The 7,404-nt window shown below is 38.7% G+C and overlaps 1 long non-coding RNA gene across 1 annotated transcript; it reads right to left on the bottom strand.

Moving 5' to 3' along the window:
• Positions 1–259: 259 nt before the first annotated feature.
• Positions 260–7,200, bottom strand: LOC141147618 (uncharacterized). Its single transcript, XR_012245074.1, has 3 exons — positions 6,508–7,200; positions 2,542–2,924; positions 260–586 (listed from the first exon to the last, which is right to left on the bottom strand). It is a non-coding gene; the product is annotated as an uncharacterized lncRNA (long non-coding RNA).
• Between the last annotated feature and the right edge of the window lie 204 nt (positions 7,201–7,404).

Raw genomic sequence — 7,404 nt, 5'->3', positions numbered from 1 at the left:
CACTCGGTGTAGATTCAAAAATGGCGCCGAGACTGCAGGGAGTCGAGATACACATACCCGAGTGTTCTCGGCTTTTTTCGGCGCCGCCGTCACGCCCAGTCCCGCCCCTGGACCTGTGTTGTGTCCATCATAGGGCGGGACTGGGCGTGACTGTGAGCAGTGCAGAAAAAAGCCGAGAACACTCGGGTATGTGTATCCCGGCTCCCTGCAGTCTCGGCGCCATATTTGAATCTACCCATGGCTGTGTATGTCGGCGGCGACTGCGGCAATCGCCGCGATCGCTCCGATGACACAGAAATCGGCGGGGATCGACCTATAACACGCACCCACGATTTTCCCCTGATTTGATACGGTATTTATAGAAAATTGTTAAAAAGATCTCTCATGTTGAGAATACAACACATCGTTAAAATATTGTAAACATGCGAATGAATAAAAGTTGCAGACATTGCACATAAACTATTTTAAACCAGAAAGTGGTAGTCCCGGCCTACTTGCTGCTCCTTTTACTTGTGGTTTCCAATAAGGAACGCTGCAGAGAGGGATATCCAACGTTATGAATCTTCTTCAGGAAATAATACCACTTCTGAAAAAACAGCCCATATTAGTAAAACATTAATGCAAATTCATACCTATAAATATGCATCTGTTAATCGTAGAACATACACTTACAATAAAATATGCATGTTTGGCAGAAGCATTCCTCCAGAGAACATGGATATCCTATACAAATAGAACTAGGTGCGCTACCCAAGTGTAAACTTTGTGAATAGAATTAAATAAAATATATATGGATAATTATTTGATAGAATATACAGTCCATTAAGGGGCTAAGTAATATTCCTATGTAGAAAGTGTTCTGGAAACAAATCCTTCAATAAAAATGATGTTGTCTTCACCATAAATCTTCACACACCGAGCAAAGGTAAAAAAGGGGCTGCTTACCAGATACGCTGGACCCCTATTACAGAGATCTTTCAGGCTCAGGTCAGTCCAATCATTTTAATTTACCACAGGTGGACACCAATCAAGGTGTAGAAACATTTTAGCAATGATCAAGAGAAATGGGGGGCACCTGGGCTAAATTTCAAGTGCTGTTGTTTCAAGGGTCTGAGTACCTATGCCAATGTGAAATTTCATTTTTTCATTTTTATACAATTGCAAACATTTATAAAGTTTTGTTTTCACTTTGTTATTATAAGGTACTGAGTGTAGATTCATGAAAAAATGTTTTAATCAACTGTAGTATCAGGCGGCAACATAACAAATTAAAAAAAAGTGAAGGGGGTCTAAATACTTTATGAATGCACTTTATATATAACAGTTTATTATTTCTCACGCAAGAGTAGTTTTGCAATCTGTTTCAAATGTTAACTGTGTTACAGTTATTATTCTTTAACAGCTTCTAATCCACCGTATAGTAAGATGACGGACAGGCAGTAGCACTGTCATTCTTGGAGGACGTGATAGGGGGCACAGCGTGGCGATCGGTGGTGCGCCGCGTCCCTGGGACACAGGGCTTCACTGATCATGGTAAAGAGCCTTTGACATAGGCTCTTTACCATGTGATGAGCTGTGTCCAATCACAGCTGATCGCAGTGTAAACAGGAACTGCTGATTATCGGCAGTCCTCTCCTCACGCTGACAACGCATGAGGAGAGGAGAGCCTGTAAGGGGCATTCCTCAGCGGGGACATCTACACTGACAATCAGGGCACTGAACTGATCATCAGTGTCCTGATCATCAGTGCAGCCCCAACAGTGCCCATCAGTGCTGCTAATCTGCACCATCCAGTGCCCACTAGTGCTGTCAATCAGTACCTGCCAGTGCTGCCTGTCAGTGCCCATTAGTGATGCATTTTAGTTCCTCCTCATTAATGCCCATCAGTGCCCGTCAGTGTAGCCTCATCAGCGCACATCAGTGAAGGAGAAAAATAACTTATTTATAAAATGTTATAACAGAAACTAAGAACAACTTTTTTTTTCAAGATTTACGGGCTTTTCTCGTTTGTTTAGCAAAAAATAAAAAATCCAGTGGTGACTGAATGCCACCAAAATAATTCGTTACTGGAGTCTAAAAATAATAACAATTTCGTTTAAGTACAGTTTTGCATGACCGCACAATTGTCATTCAAAGTGCGACAGCACCGAAAGCTGAAAATTTGCCTGGGCAGGAAGGGGGTGAAAGGGCCCAGTAGGCATGTGGATAAAAAAAAAAAAAAACATTAGCTCTCTGTGAAAATTGACTTAAGCAATAATGTGTGAGCTTGAGTAAAATGCTTTTGGATCAGATTGCATGCAGACTGTTTATTTTGAGTAAGTCTCTCGTTCAGAACATTAAATGTACTTCAGTACATTTATTTCAAAATAAAACTGACCATGCTAAACCATTTTGTTCTGCCTGACATTACTCCAATATAAAGGACAGGGTATAAGCAGTGGAAATTGTTGATTGCATGGCAGTTTTTTCTGTTTTAAAGCCATAACACCATTATACACAACAGTGGAAATATCCATGAATGTAATAAGAGAGACCCCTCACCATAAATAGCTATGCAGTGAAATTTTTTCTTTTTCTTCTTTTTTTCACCGCTATATTCACAGATGAAGGTCACATCTTTGTGATTGGTCACACTGGGTGTGAAATTCAGTGAAGATGTGTAATTTGGTCCGTCTCTGAATGATATGACTCTATACTGTGTGTCCAACAGTCCGTCCTCTTCTTTATTATCTCCTCCATGGGACTCTGGGATCTCATAGACTTGTCCTCTTCTCTTCTCCAGCCAAGTCACACTCGTGTCCTCTGGGCAGTTGGTGGCTCTACAGAATAGAGATGTTTCTTCTCCAGCTATTAGTTTAGTAGGACCTTCAATATCCATTACTGTGAAAGTTCCTATATATCTGCAAATTGCTCAGATATTTGTTCTATTACAAAAAAAAAAAAATCCAGCTATTAGCATTTTTGAAACTATACAAAACGTGCCCAAAATGATAACCACATTATAACTTATATGTTGATAATCAAACAAGGCTGTAAGGAGACACCAAGGACCAATGAATGGTTATTATTGACTATCACTTGGTCAACTCTGCCCCACACTATCCTATGATCCCCATGAGATGTTATAGTGTTACAAACATCACTCCTATTATCCACCAGTCTCCAAAACGTCTCCACAAGATGTAATGAAATATACAGTATGTCTTTTTGTTATTTAGAAACTGTTTACATTTTCAGGAGAGGTAGGTCTTCAGTTCAGACAATTTGCACTAAAACTGATTATTTTTGAAAACTTTACCAGTGGAGACATTATATTGTATATTTTCTATATTCAGTTTTATGCTGTAAGCAACATTGTTTCTTGAAAAATCGAAAGAAAACCTATATTCATATTTTGTTTATTTTGGATTTTCTTTGTATTCTTATTATTATTTTGTATTTGATTATATTATTTTGTAATATTTTATTAAAAATGTAGTAATAATAAAAAAAATGCCCACAAATTAGGTACATGAACATTGTGATCACAAAGACTGAATCGTGAGTATTGGCAACTTTACCTTTTATTTACTGAGTGGCTCAAAATGTAAATTAATTTATAGGCAAAGAATAATATACATCTGGCATAAATATTCAATAAGGACACAATATACATTGATTTACTTTTCATACTTGAAAGCACAGCAATCTGTAGAGTTTTAATGTGTGTTACCATTTTTCTTTTCTCTTCACTTCTTTACTTGTGTTCTGGGCTATTGTATCTCTCACCCACTTTTCTCCTTTCCTCTCATATCCTTGTCTACCTAGTCCCTCATTTTCACATTCCACTAATACTATCCCATTATGTGTTTTTCACCAGTTCCCCGGATTCACTTCTGCCACTCCAATCTGGGTAGAGTGAACCCCATCCACTATTTGTGATCCATTCCACCAATTGGCCAACTTGCCGACCTTTGGCTGTTACCTCAGCTCCCGGGGGGGATGTCAATTCCACTTCCCAGTGCTTTTTGAATTTTAGCATTACTACCATTATCTACCTGTATACTAATTGCTACCCATAGGTAAGATTTGTTAGGACCATTGCTTATGCTCCCTCTCTTCCCCCTTTTTTACTATCAATTATCATTGATCTATATTATATTACTTACCACAGGTACCCCCAATTCATAGCTGCTCCTGATGAGTGGAAATAATCCATGAAACGCGTCAAGCTTTTTACTATTGGATGCTATGCCCCAATGACCATGATTCTACTATGGGTTTGATCTATTTAAATCATCAATTTAATTTATTGGTTTTTACTGTATACACACTTTGGAATGTACTGCTAGTTTATTATTAATCATGTGTAACAATGCTACTGTACTATGAATTTTATTGTGTTATGTCATTATCATACCTTTTAATTCTGCCAATTACAAATTGATTTACCATTAATTTATCTACTGTACTACCTCCCTCTGTGTTACCAATAAATTATTATTGTTATTTTACTATATTGATTGATTTATCTATCCCAAGTGCCTTGTTTCATACAAAGTCCCACTTTCCCTTTTTGCCCCCCTTTTCCCTTTTGTGCCAAATTATCGGGGATGGAGTCCTGTGTACCGGATGGTCACGGCTCATATAAAGTCCCACCCATATATATTTCTCATAAACTGATCATCGATGGAAACATTGCACTTATCTATCATGTTTACCCCATGGTCAATTGTGGGCTTATCATCCAGTTTAGCCAGGTTAGGTTCATGCTTTTTTTCTCAACAATCCTGTTTTTTATGAGGTTACTATTTGCTACAAGGGGGGTGATTTCATCCACATCCGGGAGCTGCGACGCGCACCGCGGCTATCCCCCACCCCCCTGGCCGGCTGGTCATGTGGGGTGGCGGCTCGCCCTCGCTGCGCGTCAACGCCACGCCCACACGCCTTACGTCTGGCGTCATCTGTGACGCCACACGCCGACGTATTTGTTTTCCAACTACGCCCAGCACGAGGGACGCCGGGTTCCTACATATGAGCGCAAGTCGCTCGGACGTGGGGCCTCTCTCCCTTTGAGCTGTGGACATCAAGCGTGACGTTGGTTACATCCTCCGTGGTGTTGCGGGCCAATCTCTCCACTCATTTCTTTTGCAGTGTTTTTCAGTTCCTATACACTTTTCACGTTCACACTACACACTTCCATGTGTAGCTTCAGGTAACCACTACTTATATGCTGGGTTTCCTTTTCATTCTTATGGTGGATCATCACTCTGATTTCCAATTCTGGCTCACTCTTAGAACATTTCTCTTCACTTCTTTACTTGTGTTCTGGGCTATTGTATCTCTCACCCACTTTTCACCTTTCCTCTCATATCCTTGTCTACCTAGTCCCTCATTTTCACATTCCACTAATACTACCCCATTATGTGTTTTTCACCAGTTCCTCGGATTCACTTCTGCCACTCCAATCTGGGTAGAGTGAACCCCATCCACTATTTGTGATCCATTCCACCAATTGGCCAGCTTGCCGACCTTTGGCTGTTACCTCAGGTCCCGGGGGGATGTCAATTCCACTTCCCAGTGCTTTTTGAATTTTAGCATTACTACCATTATCTACCTGTATACTAATTGCTACCCATAGGTAAGATTTGCTAGGACCATTGCTTATGCTCCCTCTCTTCCCCCTTTTTTACTATCAGTTATCATTGATCTATATTATATTACTTACCACAGGTACCCCCAATTCATAGCTGCTCCTGATGAGTGGAAATAATCCACGAAACGCATCAAGCTTTTTACTATTGGATGCTATGCCCCAATGACCATGATTCTACTATGGGTTTGATCTATTTAAATCATCAATTTAATTTATTGGTTTTTACTGTATACACACTTTGGAATGTACTGCTAGTTTATTATTAATCATGTGTAACAATGCTACTGTACTATGAATTTTATTGTGTTATGTCGTTATCATACCTTTTAATTCTGCCAATTACAAATTGATTTACCATTAATTTATCTACTGTACTACCTCCCTCTGTGTTACCAATAAATTATTATTGTTATTTTACTATATTGATTGATTTATCTATCCCAAGTGCCTTGTTTCATACAAAGTCCCACTTTCCCTTTTTGCCCCCCTTTTCCCTTTTGTGCCAAATTATCGGGGATGGAGTCCTGTGTACCGGATGGTCACGGCTCATATAAAGTCCCACCCATATGTATTTCTCATTAAGCAATAATGTGTGAGCTTGAGTAAAATGCTTTTGGATCAGATTGCATGCAGACTGTTTATTTTGAGTAAGTCTCTCGTTCAGTACATTAAATGTACTTCAGTACATTTATTTCAAATAAAACTGACCATGCTAAACCATTTTGTTCTGCCTGACATTACTCCAATATAAAGAACAGGGTATAAGCAGTGGAAATTGTTGATTGCATGGCATTTTTTTCTGTTTTAAAGCTTTAACACCATTATACACAACAGTGGAAATATCCATGAATGTAATAAGAGAGACCCCTCACCATAAATAGCTCTGCAGTGAAATTTTTTCTTTTTTTTTTTTTTTCACTGCTATATTCACAGATGAAGGTCACATCTTTGTGATTGGTCACACTGGGTGTGAAATTCAGTGAATATGTGTAATTTGGTCCGTCTCTGAATGATATGACTCTATACTGTGTGTCCAACAGTCCGTCCTCTTCTTTATTATCTCCTCCATGGAACTCTGGGAGCTCACAGACTTGTCCTCTTCTCTTCTCCAGCCAAGTCACACTCGTGTCCTCTGGGCAGTTGGTGGCTCTACAGAATAGAGATGTTTCTTCTCCAGCTATTAGTTTAGTAGGACCTTCAATATTCATTACTGTAAAAGTTCCTGTATCTGCAAATTGCTCAGATATTTGTTCTATTACAAAAAAAAAAAATCCAGCTATTAGCATTTTTGAAACTATACAAAACGTGCCCAAAATGATAACCACATTATAACTTATATGTTGATAATCAAACAAGGCTGTAAGGAGACACCAAGGACCAATGAATGGTTATTATTGACTATCACTTGGTCAACTCGGCCCCACACTATCCTATGATCCCCATGAGATGTTATAGTGTTACAAACATCACTCCTATTATCCACCAGTCTCCAAAACGTCTCCACAAGATGTAATGAAATATACAGTATGTCTTTTTGTTATTTAGAAACTGTTTACATTTTCAGGAGAGGTAGGTCTTCAGTTCAGACAATTTGCATTAAAACTGATTATTTTTGAAAACTTTACCAGTGGAGACATTATATTGTATATTTTCTATATTCAGTTTTATGCTGTAAGCAACATTGTTTCTTGAAAAATTGAAAGAAAACCTATATTCATATTTTGTTTATTTTGGATTTTCTTTGTATTCTTATTATTATTTTGTATTTG

Source organism: Aquarana catesbeiana, linkage group LG06 (genome assembly GCF_042186555.1).
Source record: "Aquarana catesbeiana isolate 2022-GZ linkage group LG06, ASM4218655v1, whole genome shotgun sequence".
NCBI classification, from domain to species: domain Eukaryota; kingdom Metazoa; phylum Chordata; class Amphibia; order Anura; family Ranidae; genus Aquarana; species Aquarana catesbeiana.
This window is presented reverse-complemented; position numbering and strand designations above follow the sequence as displayed.